This window comes from Dendropsophus ebraccatus, chromosome 1 (assembly GCF_027789765.1).
Source record: "Dendropsophus ebraccatus isolate aDenEbr1 chromosome 1, aDenEbr1.pat, whole genome shotgun sequence".
NCBI classification, from domain to species: Eukaryota; Metazoa; Chordata; class Amphibia; order Anura; family Hylidae; genus Dendropsophus; species Dendropsophus ebraccatus.
In genome coordinates this window covers 133,379,014-133,396,022 of record NC_091454.1, presented here as the reverse complement: position 1 = coordinate 133,396,022, position 17,009 = coordinate 133,379,014, and the positions used below count along the sequence as shown (strand labels likewise).

General features: G+C 40.6%; 1 protein-coding gene across 2 annotated transcripts in view; it reads left to right on the top strand.

Annotated features, from left to right (window-relative positions):
* The first annotated feature begins 418 nt into the window (after positions 1-418).
* The window catches only part of PLXNA4 (plexin A4), a 614,893-nt gene continuing 598,302 nt past the window's right edge, over positions 419-17,009 (top strand). For both annotated transcript variants that reach the window (XM_069979087.1, XM_069979095.1), the window contains exon 1: positions 419-1,001. The gene's annotated coding sequence lies outside the window, so the exon portion shown is untranslated. The remainder of the gene's footprint in view (positions 1,002-17,009) is intronic.

Below are 17,009 nucleotides of genomic sequence, written 5' to 3'. Positions count from 1 at the left end.
GTCCTGCAGTGCTGGGCTGTAAGAAAACACACAGCGGGAGAGGTTGAAAAGGCTTTAAAGAATATTGCTTAGGGTTGCTGCAGCTCTTCATGCCTCCTATGGTATCTTACCAGCCCTTGCATCCTTAGCTCCAGTGATGCCACTAAATGACCCAATGACCCAATCTGGCAGTGGTGTATGAGAGTGTGCTATACAATGGCCAAGAGTTGTATATGATTGTATCTTCCAGTCATTCTACCTAGAAGAATAGAGGGAAGCATATATGTCTCTGTCTTTGGTGAGATGTTGTCTCTGTGCTGGCAATAAAAATGTACAATTAGCCCAATCAGCCTGCAGATCCTAGATGTCAGTGGTGAGTAAGGAGGAGGAGGAGGAGGACTCTAGCAGCAGCAGCAGCAGGCAGGCAGGCAGCTGGAAGTTGGGAGCATTGCTAGTGTCTCTGAGCACTAGAGCACATACACACCGCACTCACACACACTCACAGCCAGCAAACTTTCCTGCCCATGCCTGGAGGGAGCCTGTCACAGACCACCCTATAGGGGATGTATGGGGGGCGCATGGTGACAGCAGCCAGCAGCGACCTGTCCACCTGCCACTGGATCCTGCGGAGATCACATTGCACGATCCCTGTGTATTTGGGAAGCTGCGGCTTATTGGCTGGATCTATCCCCCCCGAGAGCGGATCTGCAAGGAGAGGAGGCAGCCGCTGCACATGCTCTGAGGTCGGCTGCAGCCCGCACCGAGGACCGGCACCCCGCTGCTGCTGCTGCCGCTGGATGGCTAGCCTGTGACCGCCTGCACACAGCTCCGTGGCCGCTCTGTAGGAAGGTGTGTGCGGTACCGCCGGCTGCTGCTGCTGCTGCATAGGATCTACCTGGCTGCTGGAGCCCGCCGGATCCGGGAGCGATCGCTGGGAATATTAGTGGTGGATTGGGATGTCGGGGAAGGGACCATCTGCAGTGTCAATGCGGCTGCACTAAAAGCACAAGCTCATCTCCCAGGTAAGGGGGGGCAGAAGGGGCACAGCAGATGGCATGGTACATAGGCTGGGGTATATAGATATGGATACATGGATATGTAGCCGCTCGGGATGCACCTGCACGTTGCCCTGGCGACTCCCGTGCACCTGGCTGCTTCTAGGGGATCTCCGTGCACCGATCTCTCCTCCTCCTCCGGCTGCTGGATGTATTATACCGGGGGAGGATTGCGGTATTCCAGGAGCATGCTGCCTCGCTGTAGCCAGCACCATGGCATATAGTAGCGTGCCCATATGTCTGCTGAGAGAGGTACCAGCCACTACTGTCCCTAATGTCCTTCACATTAGTGCAGCCTCTGGATCCTGCCATTACAGGCGATGTCACAGGACCAGCACATTGCTACTGGGCTACATCTCACTGCATTGTATCTAGGGACTGGTCGTATGGATATGGCCATAGCCACCCCAGGGGTACAGTATGCCCCCATTATCTCTGCAGTGGGGGCAGCCATAGCCCCCTCCACTGGCTGCCAACTCTGCTAGCCTCTAGTCTCCAGGAGTTCTATATGTTCTAGTAACCCCCAGGATTATACCAGGGCATTCACACCACCATCATCCTATGTGACCTATTGCAATTCTCCCAGAAGCTAGGAAAGCTGTCTCCCAATACCACCATATTGTACAGAAATAAGATGTGCAGGGTAATGCTATAATATACACTTACATGTACTTTATATTATATCAGAGTTACACTTATTATGAGACCCAGAGAACACCTTTGGCTTCTGACCTGACCTGGGTATATCCCTAGGGCAGGATACTAAGATGTATGTAGATGCAGATTTTGTACTGTAAATGTGACATGGAAGCAATACAGGAAAGATTCTGTCTCCTGCTCTCTAATATTGCCATATCATCAGGGAGAGAAGTTTCATATGATAATCCTTCAGCTCTAGGAGAATCACATGTTTGAGATCTGCACTGTGCAGAGAATACAAAGCCTGTGGGGATACTGGAGCTGTGCACAGCCATCCACATTGCTCCAATCCGCACAAACATGTCAGTCTAGGACCACACTTAGAGTCAGGCATGTATTGTCATTATTAGCTATGATATGTAGGATTGCTGGATTGGAAGTTAGACCAATATATAGTCAAATTATCTATCTATCTATCTATCTATCTATCTATCTATCTATCTATCTATCTATATGTCTGTCAATCAATCAATCAATCAATCAATCGTCTATCATCTATTAGTAGAGCTTTATGTAATTGTATGAGATATTGTTTCCAGTTGTTTAATTAGCAGTACATCTGTCTATCTATTGTATATCTAAATATATAACCACTTCTCACAGTATATAGTAAATCTCCTAATATGTAGAAGCCTCCTCCACAGACATGGCTTATGTACCCAGCTTGAGCTATGCATCTTAGTGCAGGAAGCTGTAGCCAGTTGTATATTGGATACTGCATGATCTTCAGTTCATTCCACAATGACAGAAAAGTGCTGTGGGTGCCTGTATAAAGCCTGTGTATTCTGTTATACTGCAGCATGCTCCCTGAATATGGGCTGGCACAGCGTAATGCTTCTTAAACATCCCAGAGATCTGTGACTACTAGAAAACCAGCCTTGTGCTGCACTGGTGCTGAAGCAAGCTGCTTCCCTGCTCCCAGCTTCCTTCCATCCCTCCCTGTACTGGAGTGTGAAGAGTGATGTATGGCCTAGCGTTATATTTATTGCGGCATACAATCTGCTTTATGCTGATGTTGTCATAGATTACACCTATGAAAGGCAATTATGATTTAAAGAGCAATGTGTAGAGCGCAGCCACTTCCATTTCCATTAGCTGTCACTGCTCCTTCTGTTTATTGAAGATACAATGAATTCTCCAGCCCTGTGCCATCTCTATACTGTAATATACCCTGGTTTTTGGGCCCTGCTGCCAGGAAAAGGAGAAGGTACCTTTATTTTTGCGAGATATTGGCGTCTTCCACCTCTCCCTCTGTAAAGCAATCTTTAGCTATTCCACTCAGCTGATGTTTTATAGATAAGCATGGTTGCTGTGTTGAGAGTACATCCTCTTTACAGATTAGTTCAGTTTACACTTTAGCATGATGTGGATCAAGGTTTTAAGACAGTGCCAGGGACTCAGCAGTGTGTGTTCCCGCAGTCTACCCTCCAAGCCAGTCGCCTCTTAGCATTAAAGTTGAACCTGGAATGAATTATTTGAGAGATGTAATGTAAATGTTTAAGAGGTGCAGATGTGGCTGTTTGTCAGTAAGAGCCTTGCTAATAGATGGTTCTTGCTGTTCATGGCATTTGTACTCTTGGACATGCATCAGCAATCCTCCTAGCCTCACAATTTACAGCACGCATGATTAGTGGCTTTTGCTTGAAGAGATAGCGAGCCCCATATATAAAGCGGATGCTAAATAGTCTCTGCACCATGTGTCTTTTGTGCGGCATGATGGGGACTAATGATCATTACACTGCATCCATAATATAGCATTAACTATGGATTATTTTCTTCTCTATGTCACACATTGTATTGGTAGAACTAACCTTACATTGTATATAGAACTAGTCAGTCATCACCTTGTGACTATTTAATGAAACAACCATAGTCTATACTGTACTCAATATAACCAAAAATTGGCTGTGTCTACTATGCAAACTTTACTATGTACTGTATTTAATGCACACTAGTAGTTTTTTATTTTATGCTATGTTAGCATGTGCACTGTTTAGAACTATATTATACAAAGCACAATGCAAAACTGCAGTGCCATGTGCTTTAGATCACATACATTCTGTTGTGTGTATGTACTGCAGAGCCAGATCCAGTCACATTGTCTCAGGAATATAGCGCAGGATAGGAGTTTTCTCTAAGACTAGATTGTGCTCCGCCAACAGGCGCAGTTTAGCAGAGGCACTGGTTCTCCAGCAGGCTGTAGAGGAAAATGGTCACTATCACTGCAGTAAAATACTATAGTGAGATACATGAGGTCTATTATAAACAAGACATAGCGGCTACCTCTGGCTACAGGCATTGCACCCACATGGACTTGGCATGTGGCTTTTATAGAGAATCTCCAGTTAGACTTGAATAAAAAAAGTGTCAGTTATTTACTGGTTTTGGAGCTTTATTCTATTTTAGAACTTTTGTAGCAAATAAGGATAGGGGGACTTTTATCTTATGGACTACATCCTTGGACTCGCCCATCACCAGTGCATACTGATGGCACTAACCATTGGCAGAAAATTGGTGCCAGTAGATTTTTACACAATTAGGTTCAGTTATTTTACAATAGCTGGAAAAGTGATATATATATATACTGCTTGCTGTATACTGATGCCAACATTGTTATCCTCTCACATCAGTCTCTGTCTCCATTGGGACTCACAAAATGGAATCTAACACAAAAACTTGGGTTTATAAAATGTGTGCTGAATGTGGTGTTCTGGGATTGAAAAAAACAAAGATGGTTTCCAAAAACAGTGCTACATGTCTTAAGGTTTCATAATGGTATCGCAACTTGGCCTATTAACATTTTGTAGAACCAAGCCGCCATACCACACATCAACTGAGGACAAAGGTGGCATTCTTTCAATAATTTTTTTTTTTAGTTTTTTTTTCTAATCCTGGAAAACCCTTTTAACCTTTCAGTATATTTTTGGAAAGTGGGGGGAACTGGGGTACCTCGAGGAAACCCATGCAGTCTTGGGGAGAACAGATGCTGCCTATGGTCAAGCTTGAGAAAGCATTAACACAGGATCACTGTGCTGCCCAAATGTTATTGATAACTGTGAGAATGTAAATAGGAATAAGAAATCAGTGATCAAATGGGTATGAATAATCTTCATCATGTAGATGATATCAGTGAACTCGTGGAAGCAAATGATCTCGGTGACGTCTTTCACACTGGGAACTGCATTGCTGACTACAGAATATGAGTTTTTACCAGTCACAATATTTCAGTTGGCCAAGAATAGTAATAATAACATATTGCACAGTGAGAGGGAAATGTTAGCATGGTCTTTATGAAGCCAGTCCATCAGCCGGGACAGGCAATCTTCCCTTTGTTGTGATGACGTCACAACTCTGGAAAAATGCCTTCCGGATGGGTCCCGGGCCAGTCACGTAGCGGATGGCAGGCACGAGGAAAGGTTAGTAAGGACTGGTTATTATATCCCCCGCCCCTGCCTTTAAAAAAAAAAAAAAAGGGTTTGGCCAAACTTCTCCTTTAAGAATAAAAGGTAGAGAATGGCACTTCCTAGTGTTACTCTGCCAGACACTATAAAGCCTTTTCTCCTGGGTAATCTAGGCACTAACATGTGGTCATTGTACATTAGACATAATACTGGTTCTCCAGGTTTGCAGCAGCACCACCTAGCAGAGCTGGGGTGGAAACCAGTCAAGGTAACTATCCATCAGGAAATAAATGAAATTGTGAAATAAGTAAAAGGAATGAAATAACATCTTTACTCACCAGTTTTTGTTGTGTTCACTAGACTTGTGTAATATATCAGGAAATCTAATAGATGAGTTAACAGCTGGGAACTACTAAATAATGTACATACAATACATATGTGTAGCATAGTCTTTGAGAAAAACTAAATTTCATTTTCTGGTTCATGTGTCAACACTGTGACGAATACAGTGTGAATGTTAACGCATCACGTTTCATGTTCATTGCATTAACTGGTGCAATAAAATTGGCTTCATCTGTATGTGTGGATGATAGGTCACAGGGTCATTTAACATGATAATGGAAAGCCTGTCTTGTAAATGTTTATTGCATTCTAATGTAGAGTTTCACATTAACATTGGGTGCAAGTAATCGCATACATAATGAGGGTACATTTGGTTTTCTAGTGACAGCTTATTGTGATAGAGGAGTTGGAGGCAGTTGCTTAACAGTTTGTATAGAGTAAGACAAATTTGTAGCAGTGGTCATTTGTAGTATCTGCCATAAGGTGACATGGCATAATGTCCTATTGGCATAAATTAATAGCCTCACGTTGTCACCGTTTGTCATACACCTTGGAGTGCCCAATGTGAAAGCATTCTGTAGTGTTACTACTCTCAGCCTTACAAAGTCAAGGTGATAACACTGTGCATTTCTTACAGTAATCTTATCTGATCATGCTGAGGTGATATTGGTAGTCAACATGAGTACTTATAATGGATCAGAGAGACCATAATACGGATTTCTATTTGCATAGACCCATGTGGAATCTGAAAGTGTCACTAACATTACTTGCAAAAACATGACATTGACATTGGAGCAAAACTGGTGTAAAATAGCTTTGGTTTCCCAGGTCCCAAAGCAGGAGATCAGCATAAAGATGCCTTGGTCTTGCTGCCATCCTATTTATTGTTTCTTTAAATGGGTACTCCACTTAAGAAATATTTCACCTTTTTTAGTCCCCACCCATAATCTAAACTTGTTTGTAATAGGTTTGTATTACATGAATTGGGCCATTTGTCTGCAGCACATCCCGACTTACACTCTGAAGCTGCAGAAAATCCTCACTTCCTGGTTTACTTTGTTTCCACTCTTCTGTCCCCCCTCTTCCTTCTGAGACCAAAGTCACATCATCTCTGTCTCTTCTGTTGTCAGGCAAGCTGTAATACCTCATCTGTAACCCTGCCCACCACTGACATTAGTGAGCACCTAGCCAAGGGGCAGGGAAACAGAACAGTGACAGCCTCCTGAGCAGTATAAGGGGCAAGGTAACACAGTTGTTTCATCTCCCTCTTTCTAATCTATCTATGTAGTTAGAGATGTAGGCTCTGAGGTGCAATGCATGCTGGGAAATGTAGTTTCCCAGGCTGGTGCCATCTTAATTATAGACAGGCTTTTAGAAAAACTTTTAAATCAGAAATGGCAGCAGCTAGAAAGACGAGAGATGGCTCAAAATACTCACAGGGGACTTGGTAAGTAAAACCAGCTAGGTTTGGGAGCATTTTAATTCTTGGCATTTGGGTGGAATACCCCTTTAAAGGGGTCTTTCTCTAAAACATTACTTTTGATATGTTGCTGCCCATGGTGAGACTAACAATTCCTTCCAAACTTGTTATTATCTGTTTAGTCTCCTTCTCCCAATTCTGAGTTGTTTCTTTCTGCTGTTTAATTTTCTCCTCCCTCCTTCCTTCTAAGATTCCTGATGTAAACAAGTCCCTGACTGGCTTTATCTGCAACATTTTAACTTCTTTGTAATGCTGAGAGGGTTATTCTGAGGTCAAATTGCTAAAGATCTCACTGTGATTAACCCTCCCAGCATTACAAAGAAGCTACAATGTTGCAGATAAAGCCAGTCAGGGACTGACTGGGAAGGGAGTGGGGAGGAGGGGAAGACAGCTCACACACAGATTTTAGTTGTTTTTTTTTTGCAGTAATTAATAGCTGAGAACCGGGGTGGAGGGGGGGGGGGGGGGGAGAAACTGAATACATAATAACAAGTATGGAATGAATTGTTAGTCTCTACATGGGCAGCAACATATAAAAAATTATGTTTGAGTTGATAACCTCTTTAAGATACGATTTGTTAAAAGTCCTCTATTCATGAAAATCAGTCCAAAATACTAATTCACAAAACCCAAATGCAGATTTTCTGAGATATTTGGTTCAAACAGGGTACAAATCTTTTGGCCAAAGTCATTTCAGAACAAGAGCACCTCTCGATAACATGAGCATGTTTGTAGGTAGATTACATAAACCTTGGCCTCTGCTGTATTTGAACCAAGGACCCCAGTTAGGGTTAGTTCTAAGTTTCCAGTGCGTTAGCTCTAGTGGAAAACAACCACATTGGTATATGCCACCCCTGCCATAAAAAGTATAGGGAATTTTTAACCAGATTTATATAAATGTCATTTTTGAAGTACATTATTAAAATGGTGGAAAGTTTGATGCAAATAACTCCTGTGTTATTGACATGATGAGCTGACCACATTAGAATTTCCAAAGCCATTCCAATTTATTTTAATGATGGGATGGATATACCTTGGGACTTCTTTTTCTAATCCAGCAGCGGTGCACAGATAATCCTACCAATGTAAAACAGACATATTCCCTTATATGAGTTCTCACGCTTTTCATTATCAGCTGAATATAAACTCAGTGCTTAGCTCAGAAAGTCATGATAGAAATCTAGCATCATGGAGCTTTAGTACATTAGTTCCACAGGAGAGATACGTATGTGGCAGAAATAGGGACAAATCATCAACTGGGTGATGTATCTTATGGAAAGTAATATCGCTTTATGACAATAATACATCAGTGTCTGAAATAGGCCACTACCTAAGAATGAAAGCTTATGTCATATCAAGTTTTAATAGTGAAGCCCAGTAAATTATGATAAAATAGTCCTGTTCTATTTGGTTTCTACAGTACTATACATTTACAAAGACTCTAAAATGTCATCTTTATTTGTGATGTGATTAGTCAAAACAATTACTTTGTTTTTTCCTTGATTGTTGACCACTAGGTGGTGATGTTGTTTACCTATCTGAATAAGGTTTGCTAGGACCCTACAGCTAAAGGACTTTGGGACCTCTTGCCACCTTTCATGAAGAGTGTTTTTTACCCTTCTTGGGCCCAGTTGGTTACTGTGCAGTGTGCTGCACTTCTATGCTGTCAATCTTCTCTGTCTAGGCAGCCCCATACACTATAATGAAGCTGACTATACAGAGATTGCTGCAAGTCAATGAGTGAAACGCACTACCATGCACTTCTCCCCTCTCATTCTCCTGATCAGAGGGGGTCTTAGGGACCCCAATCGATCAACACTTTTAACATGTCCCTGTAACATGTCAAAATGTTTTTCTTTTATTTCCTTGCCCATTTAAGTTCTTAAACATGACAAAATGGATGGTAAAGGAGAATCAGGAGAGCCTAGAAAATTCAAACCAATCTTTTGTAGCATTTACTTTGATTTTCTGTCCAGGTGCCCATTGGTTCTATCAACTAGTTTGTGTGCTGATGGAGCAGTATTACAAAGAGGTAAACTCATGCCCAATGTAAGCGCCAATCAAGTAGAGCCTATTACACAGCTCATTTATTGTGTGGGCAGGGTGGCAAAGTAATCTCTGGATCGATTGTGCACCCCTTTACTTACATCATTGTTTGATGTATATCCCCTAGAAATGTGAGATGCATTGTTTGCTGCATATCCTCTATTACACAAGACCAATGAACATTGGTTTTCAAACTTTCTTAAAAGATGCAATCAGCTGATGAATTAGTGTTTTCTTATTCATAGGCTTATCGCTGGGACTATTACCCAAGGCATTATGGGAGAGATTTATCAAACATGGTGTAAAGTGAAACTGGCTCAGTTGCCCCTAGCAACCAGTCAGATTCCACTTTTCATTCCGCACAGACTCTTTGGAAAATGAAAGGTGGAATCTGATTGGTTGCTAGGGGCAACTGAGCCAGTTTCACTTTACACCATGTTGATAAATCTCCCCCTGTGAGCCTAGTTGGATGATAATCGCTACATGTAATGTGGCCTATAGATGCAGTGAATGAAAAAACGTTAGTAATGCTCTAAATTTGGGACATTTGTGACGTGTATGACCCTGCAGAGACATATATAAGCATGTCAGAGCTACTTTGAGGCTATCCCATGACTCTTATCATGTATTATCAAATCCCAGAGGAAAAATATTCACGCTTTGTTTCTTTGTGATAGTTTAATGAAATTGTCCTCCAGTGAAAAGTTACTAATTGTGTAGCATAATCTGGCGGGGATGGTTTGTGGTTATTTGGTAATATGACTTGACATGTCGATAGTTTTACAGTTTATTTTTCCGTTAAATATTGTCATAATCTGCATGTCAAAAAGAGCAGTTCAGTGTTACGTGCTGCCTGGAATCAGAGAGCTCCGTTTAATGGGCTCATTACAAAACAATGGATGGATGTGTATTCAACACACTAACAGCCCCTTTCAGCCAATTTATTCAGGATCAGAAGATGGAAAACTCTCTTTATTAGGTGGCTTTATTTAAATACTCGTTGCTGGGACATTTTGAAATAATTGTTAGGATTATACAATGTCTTTTTTTCATCATTATATTGTCTGGAACTATGTCAAACCCTTTCTTATAACCACTTATAAGAACTTATAAGAACCACATCTTTTATCCAAAAGCTAAATTAAAATATCATGGCCGACCTTTGGTGAACTTACGCGCTGTTTTCGCCCGTTCCTTCAATGCTAGCAATTAATGGGAATGCACAGTTATTTCACTTACAATTAAAGGACATTTTCACTTAACTCTCAAGTTATTCTATAGTGCATTTCCAGACTGGAGTATGTGCTCTGCAGTAAGCCAGTTTCTTCCCTACTGTTTGGTTGATTAGCCTCCTATGAAATTGGACCTAGTGTGTATATGTTTAGCTTTGCACTGTGCCCATGATTGAAAAAATGCTAGGTTCTACCAGGTGTGGTTTGTTTCCACAAGCTTATGGAGAAAAATAGAAGGGGACTTTTATAAGGAAAATGCTAAATTATTATTTGTTTGAAAAATGAAGTAAAAATGTAGGACCAAAAAAATCCAATGGTAAATTGTTTTCTAACTCTAAATAGATAATCTGCATACTTATTCAGTGATGTATCTTCCCCTATTATATCCATTTTCTTTAGTCAAAAGTTGGCTAAACCAGCAGGCTTTGTTGGGCTTAGAGACTCACTGATGTATATAGGGGCCTCCCAACTCTCTGTTAACAGATGATGTCAGGTGAGGGATGGGTCAGGCATGTTATTTCATAAGCAAAGTTAGACAAATTCCCAATAAACACTAATTATGGGAAATGCACATATAGTGCTATTTCCCTGAATTTACTAGATCAGACAAGCTTCAATTTCTCTAAAAAAAATGTGATATCACAACTCCCCAGTCTATACCCCCCATCCCCGGGGTGACAACTCAGACATGTGACAAATAATGGAGTTTTGGTTTACTGTGTATCCAAGAAAGGCCTCAGTAGAATTTCTAACAACTTAAAGGTCAAGGACAACTCAAAGACTTCTGTGAACAGGTGGTTTATTTAATAAGGGAATTCAGATTAATTTATCTAATTGACACATAGGATGAAATCATATACTGTAACGGCTGGTAACATAGAATAGACTAATGATACTTAGATCCCCAATTACTCTTGTTATAAATACATAGTATAACTGCAGTTTTATCCATAGAACTGCTTTCCCTGCACTCCTCACTTCCACTCACTAAAAGCTGATTATTTCCTGATACATATTTCACAACCTAATTTATCATATTTCCCACTGCTAAAATAATCTAATAGGCGAGCAATGAGATATTTTGTTGCAGAAGGGACTTACGGCATCCCACCAGCTGGCTAAGCCTGTTGGTTAACATCAAAGGAGACAGGAGCTGTGAGCGCACATTGGTCATTTAAAATATCCTTTTTATTCCATTATACAGAGCTTCAAATCTGAAATCCACAGCTTAGAAAGATGAATTTTGAGGCAGCTGTTTCTGTTTTAAAAAGTTTGCATGTAAGAATTATCACATTAGTTGATAGCATAGTTATTTCAGGAGCTGGATGAGCCCTTTATATTATACTCTGTAGCGGTTGGAGAGTAGTTAACACATCTTGAATAATTTTCTTATACAAGGAAATCCTTCACTGTTGGGCAATGTGGCAATAAACTCTTTGTAATAGCTTAAACATATTTTAATCAGCGTCTGTCTCCACTAAAAACCAATGTATAATAATTTTGGGTCAAGCATGATATAATAAAAGAATACAACAGTGCTCACTTCTGTTGTGTTTTATATGGAGACCATATCAAGAGAAAGTGAGTAGTGTTGTTTGTTCACTTGTTTATTCATTTACGGAATATAATGTTAAGTACTGAAAGGGATTATAAACAGCTATTTCACTTGTCTAGTCAATACACTTGTTATATTTGTTAGAATAGGCTGCACAGGCTTACAAAATGATCATGGAGTTTGATAGTATTAATATGGTTAACATGACTTAAAGAACACATTGTGCAAAAAGTCTAATAAATATTATTCCTTTACAAAAACCATACCCACACAACATTCTTGATTCTTCATACATATATACCATTAGAATATTGAATGCCTTTTAGCAATCGGCACTGTAGAATTAAAATAAAATTTAACCTTTAGGCACTGTTCATACTAGCATTATGATTAATTTATTGCAAGGGCCGCTCTCAACAAACTCTGATCCCACTAACATTATATACGACCTGTGAGGTTTCCATTGGGTTCCAGCATTTCCATGTTTAAAAGTTATCACCTGTTCATAGAATAGGGAATAACTAACTGGTACTATTGCTGGGACACCCATGGATCATGAGAACAGGGATGAAATGTCTTCCATAATAAACAGACCGGTCAGCACATACACAGCCATTGCTCCATTCATTCTCTAAGAGGATTCTGAACACCTTTATTATTCCAAAGCACCATTGCAAACAAGAATCCTGGAGCCTGATTGGTTACTATAGGAAATTGCTTTTCACAAATCTCACTTAGATTTTCTGCCATAATTACCATTTCCAATATATTAGTCTCTAAAAGTTGCACCTAACTGTAAATTCTATGGGGGATTTATTGAGAGGCACATACTAATCTGAAGCTGCCGTGTGGTGGTCTCGGCATAGATTTTCGTATTGATTTATGCCTGCTTGCAAGCATAAAGCATTATAAATGCCTCCATTCCTGGCCGTGTCTCCTTCCTACCCATCAGGGTAGCAGGGCATACATAGGCATACAGTAACACATTTTTGCACAAACTTTCCAACTTTTTGCTGATGTACGCCAGGTACAGGGATAATAAATCCCCTCCATGTGTTTTACAGGGACAGCTGTAAACATTTTCTCCCAGTAACTTAAAGGGGTTGGGCACTAGTTAAGTAGTTCAGTGTACCGTATAAGTGAGTGTACTCACTGCACTGACAGCTCCCTGTGTACCTCATAGAGCTAATATCAGACTCCCCTCTTCCAGACCTGCTCTGTGGTGAGGCTGTCCATAAGATGGCTGACATGGCTCACCATGCCCCGCCCTCATGTGTCCTCCATAGGATTATACAGGCTCAGTGGTGGACACTTAGGGGCGGGGCATGGTCACATGCTCCTCCATGTCAGCCATCTTATGGACAGTGTTACCACAGAGCAGGACAGCACAGCCTGGAGGAGGGGAGTCTTATCTTTGGCTCTGAGGTACACAGGGAGCTGCTTTCAGTATATACAGTGAGTACACTTACTAATTGAGCCAACCCAAAGGTGGCCAACCCCTTTAACATTATCAATGACACAAAGTCACAATTTAGCAAAAACCTTAACAATACAGCAATGCACAATGATTTCTGAAGAAACATATATCTTGTATAGTTCTTGGAAGGACCATCCTGCACAGACTTGTTTTTATGTGTGCAGGTGCGGCAACCACAGGACAGAGCTGAAAGCTCTTCACTGAGAGCCACTGAATTTAAGTGTATAGGATATGCATAAAGGCGGTCTGCTCTGTGGTCTATATTAGTTTAGGAATTCCCTACTCTGGGGATCTGGGTTGGGGTCTTTATTAGTTTAGGGTTTATGGTCCATGGTCTGGCTTTAAAGCGTATGGTATGGGATGTAAATTTGTTTGTGAATTTCAAATGTCTGGGTCTGGTTTGGGGTATGCCTTTCTTCAGATATTCTGGGGTCTGAATTAATTTAGTATTAGTTTAGAGGCTCTGCTGTCTAGGTTTACAAATCTTTTTTGTTCCTCAGGACATTTTCTTTGGTACATCATAAATCTCATGAAGAGCTGTGCAGTGAATCAGAAAGAGTAGGAATCTGTGTGTATTCAGATGAAATCCCATAACTAATTACAAATACTGGAAATGAAGTAGAATGTAGTCAGAAACATAATGGAAGCCGAATGATCCTGGAAATGATTAACAACATAATGGGATTGTATCTTTTCTGGGATGCTGATTACCGATAGTTCTAAGGTCTTTCCCTTGAATAGCGTCATCCTGTTCATAAATGTCATAGATTCCTGAAACTTTCTATGGTAAAAACTGTATGAGAGGTGATAAGATGCATCTGCTTGAGGAGAGAGTCACAGATGTTCAAACAGGAAATTCTACCTTACACTGTGACCAACTTGTGTTCTATTTTCGACCAGTATGAGCATCAAAGATGCCAGGACGCTTATGATAACAGTAGGGCAGTCATATTGATGAACATACACTTACCATACGGGTGAGGCACACATGGAGTTAATTGCATGGTTATGGGAAGTCTACAGAAGAAGATTTTCATCCTCCTCTGTAATTAATATATTAAAGAACATAGCATGCTGCACAATGTAGATTTCCCTGCATGGACAATAAGTACATGCACAAAATTTATTTGCTGGCAAAAATATAATACTCAACTTTTCCAGCTATGTTCCAGTTGTGCAGGCCTGATCCTAAGTGTCTGGTATCTAAGGCAGCTCTGTAACAAATCAGGTTGCTGAAAAGGGAAACACATATTATAGGTTTGGTATCAGAATAATCACTTCAAATGCTGTATACTGGGAATCTCTATTACGGAGTAATGATTACATTGGAACATTTATACCTAAATGAAACCATCTCTGAGCCACCTCCTAGTGCTCATATATCGCTAGGCCACCTTTAGAATACGGTTTGCATTTGAGAGAAAAAAGACTTTCTAAGCGCAGCATATTATTATGACAGGTCTGCTATGTTATTACACCAAACGGCACAAAAACTGCCAAGATACAGTAGTTACGAGTTCACGGTCTTCACTGCCTCTCCCCACCTACTTAACTATGATACAAGTCATCTGTATTCTTTCTAATGTAATATTAATGAAACAGAACAATATTTTTTGTGCCATTCAGTGAAAACATGTGGGATTTTCCCCAATGTCCTCCAGCGGTGTCTTTGGGTCCCACAGGCGCATCGCTCAGCCAATCACTGAGTAAGAGGGGACCACACCATTGCCACTAGTCGGCTGGTCAGGCTGTCAATACCAAGACTAGACTGGCTCAAAGTGGCAACCCTGTTTGGTGGGGAACCTGAAGAGAACACAAAAGGACAATGGGGAAACGTGGTGAGGTAACAATAGCTTGTTTATTATGTTTTTATGGAAGGGCAGCAATATAGGAAACGTTTTTTTAATCACTGGAATACCCCTTTAAATAAAAAAATTGACTTAAAAAATTAAATATTACATTGCGGGTTCTTACGATGGGGCCTCCGATGATCTTTGTAACCAAAGCTGTTACATGAATGCATGTGATACAGCGATTACATAAGGTTTTGCAGACAGAGCATCATAAATGATTACACTAGTGACATTATCGACATTAAACTGTTTGTGGCGTTCAGAAGGAAGGGATGCAGGGCAATGAATTAGCAGTGAATCAAGTCCCAGCTGATGTAATGAGATCAGGAGCAGTTTACTGTAAATTAAAAATATCTGGCAGGGGCCGAAGGGAACATAACTCAGGTCTTGGCGCTCTTATAGCTTGGGCTTCAGTTAAGTAGCTGCTTTCAAAGCAAATCGTGACACTGCTAATGATTGATTTGTTCTGTTATTAGAAAATGACCATTAAAAAATTAATTCTGTTATACCAGCGGAATGACACAGTTTAAGAAACCTAGTCCACATGTGCCCTCTCTGTTTAAGTATACCAGTATACACCAAACCCAATCGTAGTACATGTTCATTTCGTTACACTGAAACTCCAACTTTGAGAAATATATTAGAAAGGTGCACAATCAGCAGTTCCCCATATATTCCCCAAATGGTTCCCATGGGCGGGAACAGTTAATGAATAATCCATGGTGCCTGCAGGATATTATTCAGATCATTAGCAGAATACATATATTTGTAGTGCTTGTATTCTGTGAATGGAGAGGGCATAAAGTGTGCTCCTCTGGGACTCATGTACACTGCAAAGCTAAGTGCATGGAACTGTTACTGAGGCACATAGAGCTTCTATGAGTCCATTGTACTGACCCATAGGCACAGACGTTCTGTATTCTGCCATCTTGAGCCATATGAGGCTACAAGGTATCTGCAAGTCCCTAGACAGGAAACTGCAACAAATGAGGCCACACATGTCCTTTCATGTGGCATTCCTGCTTAGTGTGGCCACTATAATCAGGGTACAATGTTCTGTGGAGCAAGCACACACTATACTACAGTTTAAAGAGAGTTTTTTTTAGGTAATCCTGGATGTCCCTATACTGTCCATGCCAAAAAAAGACATGAAACGATCAGACTACTTAACCAAAGTTTAGATGATTATGAACTTTTTACAATTACAGTAGTATGGAATACCAAGTCTGATTCTCAAATGAGTTTCTTAATCTCTAAAGAAATTTTGTTCCAAAAGGAAAAACAGAAACAATTCTCACCACTGCCTCAAGGGGCAAAGTGATTTCTGACTCCCATCAAATAATTTCTCCCCGGATTAACATTACTTGCTTTGTGAAATGACTTGTAATTCAGTCTTTCATATAACTCTGCTGCATTATCTTCTGGTTTCTTTCATCTGCAGATGATGCTTTGTGTTGCTCCATATTGAATTAGTGATAGTCTGGCATCTTCATTACATTGACAGACATTTTGTGGTAAACAAGATGTGTATTTTCCACATGGGTTGTATAGATTTGCAAGGAATATGATGTTAAGAGGGGATCTGACAGTTTAGTAAATAAAACTAGTTGGATTAAATGTTAAAAAAAATTACACTTGTGTAATCCAGTGGTTGATGCCAGTCTTTGTTTACTTTTCCTACACTGATAACTAGTGTACATGCAAAAGATCACTGCAGCCAACCCCTTAGTTTAGCAGTGATGCCAGTAAGTACATCACAAGACCGCCCATTATGATTGGCCACAGTGACCTTGTGGATGTAGGGCAAGTCAATACTGCAGATAAAGACTAGTGGGGATAAACAGAGCATCAGCACTGGGGAATTACTGTTTTTTTTTTTTTTAAATAAAA